Genomic DNA, 10,451 nt, shown 5'->3' on the forward strand with positions numbered 1-10,451 from the left:
CCAATGCATGAAAGTGAAAAGTGAAAGTGAAGTCGCTCAGTCGTGTCCGACTCTTTGCGACCCCATGGACTGCAGCCTACCAGGCTCCTCCGTCCATAGGATTTTCCAGGCAAGAGTACTGGAGTGGGGTGCCATTGCCTTCTCCCTTATTCTGCATACCTTGTTACAAAACAACAATGTCATATTTTGAGGACAGCTAGTGTGAAGTTCGGAGAGGGCAATGGCACCCCACTCCAGTACTCTTGCCTGGAAAATCCCATGGATGGAGGAGCCTGGTGGGCTGCAGTCCATGGGGTCGCTAGGAGTCAGGCACGACTGAGCGACTTCACTTTCTCTTTTTACTTTCATGCATTGGAGAAGGAAATGGCAGCCCACTCCAGTGTTCTTGCCTGGAGAATCCCAGGGACGGGGGAGCCTGGTGGGCTGCTTTCTGTGGAGTCGCACAGAGTCGGACACGACTGAAGTGACTTAGCAGCAGTAGCAGCAGCAGCGTGAAGTTGATCTAAGCCTTTGGCAACAGACCAGAATTAGCTGATTTACACATGGAGATAAAAATTACTCCAGAACACTGTCTTTTCAGAATAACCTAATCAATTGAGTTATTTGTGACAGATATCATGACACTCAAGACTCGAGGCTATTCCTAAATTCCTTTAAAGTATCACTCTAACCACTTGAGTGATGCCTAAAAAAGTACAAGAGATCTAGTATATCATAAATATTTGTTATTATTTTAAAAATATCCCTATTTATGTGTTTAATTTTACATTTTTACACATACTATAAAAAATAAACCATCTTGCTTTTTATATTCAGATCCTACCTAGATAAAGAAAATGGTGTTTTTAATACAAAAGTTTAGTTCATTTAGTTAGTATTTTTGGGTGATAAAAACAACTAAAGAAATCTACAGTCAAACAGGGTTTTATCTGCAATTTTATCTGGTAGAATTAATTTTGTTCTCTGAAAAGAAAGTGAGGACATTTTCAAATATTTGGACAGACATGTACTTTTCAGTACATGCATTTAAAATTTGTACATTTAAAAATTGTGCAGCATTTAAAAATTGTACAAAAATGTATAAATCTTTATATATTTCAAACAACAGAGTAATCTTGTAATTGATTAATATTAAGAAAACACTAAGAGGCCTAAGGGCGACAGAGGATGAGATGGTTGGATGGCCTCACCAATGCAATGGACATGAACTTGGGCAAACTATGGGAGATGGTGAGGGACAAGAAAGCCCGGCGTGCTGCAGACCATGGGGCTGTGAAGAGTCTGACACGACTTGGTGACTGAACAGCTGAACAACAGCAACAACTTGGCAAGTGAACAAGAGACCTAAAAATAATAGTTTCAACATTCAGTTTTCTTATTAAATTCAGATCTCCTGCCTTGTATATTAGAAGTCACCAGGCTTAACTTTGTTAGGAATAGGAGATAAAGAAATTTGAAAGGTAAAAAAGAACAGAGAAATTGAAAGGAGGATCATGTATGATACTTATGAATCAAGATTTGGAATATTCCCATCAGTGGTTTTTAAGGAAGTAGAAAAACGAAGTTTGAGCATCCAAGTCTAAAGCTGTCCAGTTTTCCAATCAATGTTGAATTCAAAAGATATTTGTTTACCATCTTCACTGAATAAGGTGCTTGATAGAAGATTCCCAGACTGTTATTTACAAAGCATAAATAAATCACTTTCTCTGTAATAGGTAAGAAATAAACCCAAGTTCACAGATTTAAACCAGAATCATGAGATCTGTGCTTCCTGTTTTCCTTTACGAAAAAAATGAAATACGTCTGCTTAATGTGAACAACAGTTTGGAACACTCTAGGTTTGACAATTTCACATCTCACTTCGTCTTTTCTGCCACAGTGCTCTATAAGATTTATTAGCAGCGACATTATTTTTCCTGCAGCTTTTGGTGAAAATGTAGATAAGCAGTGGGATGGTCAAAAAGTGGGAAGTTTAATTAAAAAGTCTAGAGTTGTCAATTTTTATTTTTACCATTGATGGAATAAACTGACTCAATTAAGTTCTTCATAACTCCACCCTCCAAAGTCTCCAAAATTACTTGCTGGGAATAGTTAGAGTATTAGAATGGAATATCACAAATTTATGCCATATACACACTGTTTCTTATGCTTTGGGGATTCATAAATCATTACATGAGGACAAACTTAGGGGCCAGTTTTTTCATACCCTTCTTTCCAATTCAAGAAACCAACCAGCCAGGCGACCAGTCAACTCACCAGTCCACCCACTTCAAGAACAGTAGCTTGATTAAACAGCCTCCTTCTGTATGCTCTTCACTTGGTATTCTGTCCTCTCAGGTAGTCTGAAGGAAGAGTATACTACCTGGAAAGTGAGATTGCTTTCAGAAAGACAGTCTCTAATAATCATAAAAATCATACGATAGGAAAAAATGGTGCAGATGATCTATGCTAACTGTTCATTTCACAAATAGGCTTCATAAAGGGTCCATGGCTGTTTATCCAATGAACAAAAATGTTCTATGTTCACATACAGAACGTTTACACTATACTGATACAGAGGAATAATGACTAACCAGATTTATAAAGTAAAAGGCACTCTATAGTATATCACATCAGTGGTTGTAACATGAACAGTTAGTCCTTTTTTTTCTTACATACACTGTTGGATTTCCTGGCTCAGTTTGAAGAGATACATGGGTATGGTCTGAAGAAGGCAATGGTACCCAAATGCAGTACTCTTGCTTGGAGAATCCCATGGATGGAGGAGCCTGGAAGGCTGCAGTCCGTGGGGTCGCTAAGAGTCGGACATGACTGAGCGACTTCACTTTCACTTTTCACTTTCATGCCTTGGAGAAGGAAATGGCAACCCACTCCAGTGTTCTTGCCTGGAGAATCCCAGGGACAGGGGAGCCTGGTGGGCTGCTGTCTCTGGGGTTTCATAGAGTCGGACACGACTGAAGCGACTTAGCAGCAGCAGCAGCAGTATGGGTATGGTAGAGCTAAACATAAAAGCGTGTCCTCCTCATTGACTCTGATGAGGAAAACTCCAGGTGAGAGCATTTTATGTGGATGATTGGGCTTACTTCCTTCCTGGAGCCTCCAGAGGTTTATTTTCTAAGCTTGCGGAGACATTTAACATATGAAACAGTGTTAATCCATGTTTCTTCTCAGAGGTTACTCTAAAAATCTATGTCTCTCACCAAGTGGTCTCAGTGGCTTCCTTGCTTCCCCTGGAGTGCCTCCTCTTTTCAATTTTTGGGACTCATCCAGGTTTTTGTAGATTAGCTCCTATGAGGTGGCTAGAGTCAAGAAAACAGAGAATCCAAGGGAAATATTGAGTAAATTTCAGGAGGCTTTTCACTGCAGGGATTGAATTCCATTGAGGAATCACCTTCTGTGGGGGTCAGTGCAATAAATGGAAGTTTTCTTTCCCATGACTCTAATTCTGAAACTGAGACATGCTTGTGAACAAATATTTCCCCTCTAGCTTGAATGAAGCACTACAACATAGAGATATAGGAAACTGTAGTCTGTTGGCCACTTTATAATTAAATCCACTAAAATATCCTGGAGTCTTTCACTGTAATAATCAGGTGATTGGTACTAGGTAGGAACTGCGTTGAATGACCTAATCATGATGTGGAATGACCTTACTTGCTGTGGAGGGAAATCCAAGATGGCAGAAGTGATTTACTTATCTAGTCAAATTGTCAATTTCTACTCTGATTTCACTTTCTATGAATGGGGAATTTGAAACCAGTGTAAATGTGATGAGATTTTTTATCATTGGTCTTTTGTTTTTCTTCTAAAAGAATTGGGGCTTCTTTCTAGGATCCCCTTAAACCACTTCTGTAAATATTACTCCTAGGGAAAGGTGAATGACAGTCAGTGAGAAAATCTTCACTGATGGTTACCAGGACAGCTTATAAGTGAATTTGACACTTCGTTGGCACTCAATGACATTTCTCCATTGAGTATTCTTGACTTCCTTGTCAAATTATTAGTTGTACTTATATATACGAGGGTTTATTTTTGGGCTCTCAATTTTGTCCCATTGGTCTATGTGTCTATTTTTGTACCAATACCATGCTGTTTTGATTCCTATAGCTTTGCAGTATAGTTTGAAATCAAGAAGTGTGATGCCTCCAGCTTTGTTCTTCTTTCTGAGGATTGCTTTGGCCATTTGGGGTTTTCTGTGGTTCCAGACAAATACTAGGGTTGTTTTTTCTATTTCTGTGAACAATCCATTGAAGTTTTGATAGGACTTGTATTGAATCTACCTGATGGCTTTGGGTGTGTGTGTTAGTTGCTCAGTTGTGCCTGACTCTTTGTGACCCCAAGGACCGTAGTCCACCAGGCTCCTCGGTCCCTGGAATTCGCCAGCAAGAATACTGGAGTGGGTAGCCATGTCCTTCTCAGGGGATCTTTCCAATCCAGGGATTGAGCCTGGGTCTCCTGCATTGCAGGCAGATTCTTTACTGTTTGAGCCACCAGAGAAGCTATTTTAACAGTATTAATTCTTCCCAATCCATGAAAGGCTACTTTTCTGTTTATTTGGGTCTTCGTCAATTACTTTCATCAATGTCATTCTGTTTTCAGTGCATGGATCTTTCATCTTCTTGGTTAAATTTATTCTTATTAGTTCATTGTTTTTGATGTTACTGTGAATGGGATTGTTTTATTTCTTTTTTAGATATTTCTTAGTTGGTGTGTATGAATGAAACTGATTTCTGTATGCTGATTTTGCATCCTGCAACTTTACTGAATTTATCAATAATTCTAACAATTCTTTTTTTATTTTTGCTGGAGTCTTTAGGATTTCCTATATATAAGATTATGTCATCTGCAAACGAAGAAAATTTACCTTATTTTCTGATTTGGAAGACTTTTATTTCTTTTTCTTGACTGGTTGCTCTGGCTAGGACTTCCAGTACATGCTGAATAGAAATGGTGAGTGTGGACACCTTTGTTTTGTTTTTGAGCTTAGAAGAAAAGCTTTTAAGCTTTTACATTTGAGTATGATGTTAGCTGTTTACTCGTCATAATATGGCCTTTATTGTGTTGGGGTATATTCCTTCCATATTCAATTTGTTAACAGTTTTTTCCTTTTTAATCATGAAAGGATGTTTTATTTTGTCAAGTGCATTTTCTGTATCTATTGAGATGATCATATGATTTTTGTTCTTCTATTTGATAATGTGGTGTATCACGTTTGCTTATGTTCACCCATCCTTGTATCCCAGAAATAAATTCCACTTGGTCATGATGTATGATCCTTTCAGTGTGTTGTTGAATTTGGTTTGCTAATATTTTGCTGAGACTTTTTCCATGTATATCCATCAGGGATACTGGCAGTACTTTTCTTTTCCTGTGGTATCCTTATCTGGCTTTCATATCAGGATAATGCTGGCCTTATATTCCCCCATCAGCAACAATACTTTGGCAGCAATACAAGTACAAAAGTGCCTCTGTGGGAGTTTTAGGATCCAGATAAGAGATTATGAATCCTCAGGGAAGCCCATGACCAACAAATGCCATTTTAAGAAGGCAGACTGACACACAGATGTAGACTCACTGACTTAGGTCTTGGGTGCAGATTTGGGAATAGTCTCATCTTCCTGTCGGCTCAGCTCAGTCATTTTTGTCCTTGGTCTCCACCAGTGCCATCCCTCCAAGAAATCCAGCAGGAGTCATGCTCACCTCTGCCCAGGTAACAGTCCCACCAAGCTGTTTGCCTGTGAATCCTGAAGTAATTTGTGACCCTGTTCAAGCTCTTTTTAGCCTTCAGTTGTGCCTGTCCAAGGACTGAGTAGCAGAAAAGACTGTCTCTGAGGCAGGCCCTCTAACCTTGGTCCAACTACAAATCCTGAAACAGCCTTTTAACTCAACTCTAGCCTCTCTTAGCCATAGGTGATAAATACTCCTGCCACCAGGCATCAAAAAGTAAAAATACTTAGGTTAAATAAATTTAACCAAGGAGTGAAAGATCTGTACATTGAAAACTATAAGATACTGATGAAAGAAATTGAAGAAGACACAAATTAATGGAAATCTAGCCTGTGTCCATGGATTAAAAGAATTAATATTGTTAAAAAGTATATACTGCTGCAAAGCATCTACAGATTCACTGCAAACCCCACCAAAATTCCAAGAACACTTTCCACAGAAAGAAAACAATCCTAAATTTTTTATGAAACCACAAAAGACTCAAATATCCAAAGCTACATAATACTGTTCAGCCACAAAAAAAGAAGGAAATTCTGCCAATTGCAACAACATGGATGAATGTGGAGGACATTGTGCTAAGTGAAACCCAGAAAGATAAATACTGAATAATTTTACTTACATATGAAGTCTAAAATAGTGAACTCACCAAACCAGCTCTCTGAATAGTGAATGCCAGAGGCTAGGGAGTGGGAGAGTTCAGGAGATGCTGGTCATGTTGGTCAAAGGATATAAACTGTCAGTTGTAAAATAAATAAGTTCCGGGGATCTAAAGTACAGCATGGTGACTATACTTAAAATATTGTATTATACTTGAAATTTGTTAAGAGAAAGCTTAAGAGTTCTCACCACTAAAAAAAGGTAACTATCTGAGGCAATCAATGTGTTAACTAACTTGAGGTGGTAATCATTTCATAATATATGCATATATCATTAATAACTCACCATGTTGTATATCCCAAAGTACAATTTATATTTATCATCTTAACTCTTTATATAACTCTTTAACTTTATTGTTAAAAAAAAATGAAGAAGTTTATACTTTCTTATACAAACTGGAGAATTTATTGCCAGTACATCTGTACTAGGAATAATGTTTAATTTTTTCAGGCAGAAGGAATTTGTTACCAGATACATGGTTTCACCAAGGAAATGAAAAGTACTGGATATGAAATAAAAGAAATACATATAATACCAATATTTTGTGTGTTTTTTATAGAATAAAAGTAAAATCCATGACAAAAAAATAGCCCAAAGGGTGAGAGTGAGGAATTGGGAAAGTTATATAAATCCTTTATACAACATATGAAATAGTATAATATTATTTGAAGTATGTATATTGTAGACCATAGGACAACCATTTAAAAACTTAAGAGAAACAAGTCATAAGGCATAATGGAATTAAACATATTCATAAAAAATAAGCCAAAGACTGCAGAAAAAGAGGAAAAAAAGAACTGAATAGTTAAATATAGAATACAGTTAGCAAAATGGTAGATTTTATTTATTTATTTGTTTTTGATGTGAACCATTTTTAAAGTCTTTACTGAATTTTTTTTTACAATACTGCTTCTCTTTCATGTTTTGTTTTTTTGGCCACGAGGTATGTCGGATCTTAACTCCTCAACTAGTGACTGAACCCACACCCCCTGCATTGGAAGGCAAAGTCTTAACCACTGGACCACCAGGGATGTCCCCAAATGGTAGATTTTAATCTAACCATTTCAGGTATTAGATTAAATTGTTGTTCTTGTTGTTTAGTTGCTAAGTCCTGTCCAACTCTTTTGTGACCCTGCGGACTGTAGCCTGTCAGATTTCTCTGTCCATAGGATTTCTCAACAAGAATACTGGAATGTTGCCATTTCCATCTCCAGAGGATCTTCCTGACCCAGGAATTGAAACTGTGTCTCTTTCATTGCAGGTGGATTCATTACCACTGAGTCACCAGTGAAGCCCATTAGACTAAATACAAATGATCTTAAGAAACCAGTTAAGAGTGATAATGTAAATTGGGGGAAAAAAGCAAGATAATATGTTTTCTACAAGAAATCCATTTTAAATTAAAAAAACAAATTAAAAGTAAAATATTAGAAAAAGTGTACCAAATGGACATTAATCAAAAGAAAGGTGGAGTAGCTGTATTAATATCAAAGTAGACTTCAGAATGAGGAACATTACCAAGAATAAAGTAGGATACCTGTGCTTGCTCAGTCGCTCAGTTGTGTGCGACCCTATGGACTAGCCCACCAGTCTCCTGTCTATGGGATTAGGATACAGCATGATTCAAAAGGGGTCACTTCTCCAGGAGGTATAACAATCCCAAATGTATGACATACCTGACAACAGATTTCCAAAATACATCAGCAAAAACTGGTCAAAATGAAATCAATTTAAGGAGTGAATTTTACTGTATATAAAACATTTAAAATAGCCTATGTTAAGTGAAAGATTCCTTTTAAATGAAATTTTAAAACAAGTATATCTAAACTATTTTTAGTAGATAAATAAAAATTATAAAGCAAAGAAATATACAATAGAAATTAGTGGGAGAAAACAAGTATGATAATAAGACTTCCAGAGTTCTTACAATGCCCTCTTTATTGACTTCTGTAGTGGCTATGGGATATTTGTCATTTAATTATTCTTTATACTCATTGTATTTAGCATAAATGTTTTATGTATTTTCTGTCATGTATTGTATTTTACAAGAAAACTGTAAAAAAAATAGTTTTTTAGATAAAACCATGGGGAACTTAATTGAATAAGTTCTTTTTGAAGTATCATGCTATGTAAAATTCTGCTTCTCTGCCTTATATTTTCTCATTATATAACACTGGAAGTTGGTGATGGACAGGGAGGCCTGGCGTGCTGCAGTCCATGGGGTCGCAGAGTCACACACGACTGAGGACTGAACTGAACTGAATTGCGTCGCTCAGTCGTGTCCGACCCTTTGTCACCGCATGGACTGTGCCCGCCAGGCTCCTCTGTCCATGGGGATTCTCCAAGCAGGAATACTGGAGTGGGTTGCCACGCCCTCCTCCAGGGATCTTCCCAACCCAGGGATCAAACCCAGGTCTCCCACATTGCAGGTGGATTCTTTACCTTCTGAGCCACCAGCTGTTTTATTCTGAAACTGAAAGGTTTTTTTTTTTGTCTCATCGGTTTGTTGTTTATGTTGTCTCATTCAATACCTTGTTTCTTAGGTATCATGAGTGTTCTGATGTAGTATATATTTTATTATGCTTTTTAGTTCTTTATTGGGGAATTCATGCATATCTACTATATTTCTGACATAAGCCCTTTTTTCAAAGGCTATTTTTTAGAGCACTTTTATGTTTACAAGATTGAGAGGAAGGCACAGAGATTTCCCTTATACCTCCTACCCACACACGTACATAACCTTCCACTGTATTACTGATATCACTCACTAGAATGGGCTGCACTGACACATCATAATCACCCCAAAATACATAGTTTGCCTTTGGACTCATTCTTGGTATTGTACATTCTATGGTTTTTAGACCATATCCAGTCCTGGCAAACAATTTTTTTTTCTTTTTTTGGGCTCCATAGTGGGATTTATTACTACAGGGAAAGAATGAAGAGGGGGAAGAAAAGTAGATTCTTCTCGGCTATAAACCGCAGTGCTGGCGCAGTAAACAGGGATGCAAGGCATCAGCCTGACCGCAGAAGGGAGATGCTAACAGGCAGCTGGGGTCCAGTACTGCAATCTACGCCCCTACAGCAGGGCACCGGTGACGCAAGGTAGCCTCCACGCGCTTGTCAGGCACACGCGTCTCCGCCGCCAAAGGGCGCCTGGGAGTCTGTGGCGGGAGAGCAGAACCCAGTTGACATTTTCCTGTGGGAATATGTGGAGAGAAGCTGGTCAACCCCGAGGTACTGAGGCGTGAACATCCGCATCATTTCGGTGTTTTGACTTTTAATCTTACGGTGTGAGCACTTTTAACGTTTCCGCCTTTCGCTGTCACTCATGTTTTGCTGAGGGGAAAGTTACAAACCCTGAGTGGAATGGTTTGAATCTTGAGAAACTCTGTGTAAAGGCCGCTGTGTGGGTATTTTTGAGCCTTTCCCTGAGTGAATGGTTGATTGTCTCCATAGTTTTGCTCTTTCCAGGATGTCAGAGTTGCAATCATATAGTTTCTAGGTTTTTTAGATGGGCTTATTTCACTTAGGAATATGCATTTAAGATTCCACCTGTCTTTTCATGGTTTGAGAGCAAATCTCTTTTAGGCACTGAGCAAGAAGATATTAAGAAGAGGTGGCAAGAATACACAGAAGAACTGTACAAAAAAGATCTTCACGACCCAGATAATCACAATGGTGTAATCACTCATCTAGAGCCAGACATCCTGGAGTGTGAAGTCAAGTGGGCCTTAGAAAGCATTACTATGAACAAAGCTAGTGGAAGTGATGGAATTCCAGTTGAGCTATTTCAAATCCGGAAAGATGATGCTGTGAAAGTGCTGCCCTCAATATGCCAGCAAATTTGGAAAACTCAGCAGTGGCCACAGAACTGGAAAAGGTCAGTTTTCATTCCAGTCCCAAAGAAAGGCAATGCCAAAGAATGCTCAAACTACCGCACAATTGCACTCATCTCACATGCTAGTAAAATAATGCTCAAAATTCTCCAAGCCAGGCTTCAGCAATACATGAACCGTGAACTTCCAGATGTTCAAGCTGGTTTTAGAAAAGGCAGAGGAACCAGA

General features: G+C 38.3%; 1 protein-coding gene across 1 annotated transcript in view; it reads right to left on the bottom strand.

The window, feature by feature from the left end:
• The window catches only part of LOC104988228 (olfactory receptor 11H4-like), a 36,461-nt gene that overhangs the window by 1,467 nt on the left and 24,543 nt on the right, over window positions 1–10,451 (bottom strand). The window lies entirely within an intron of this gene.

Source organism: Bison bison, unplaced genomic scaffold, assembly GCF_000754665.1.
Source record: "Bison bison bison isolate TAMUID 2011002044 unplaced genomic scaffold, Bison_UMD1.0 scf7180017864117, whole genome shotgun sequence".
Classification (NCBI taxonomy): domain Eukaryota; kingdom Metazoa; phylum Chordata; class Mammalia; order Artiodactyla; family Bovidae; genus Bison; species Bison bison.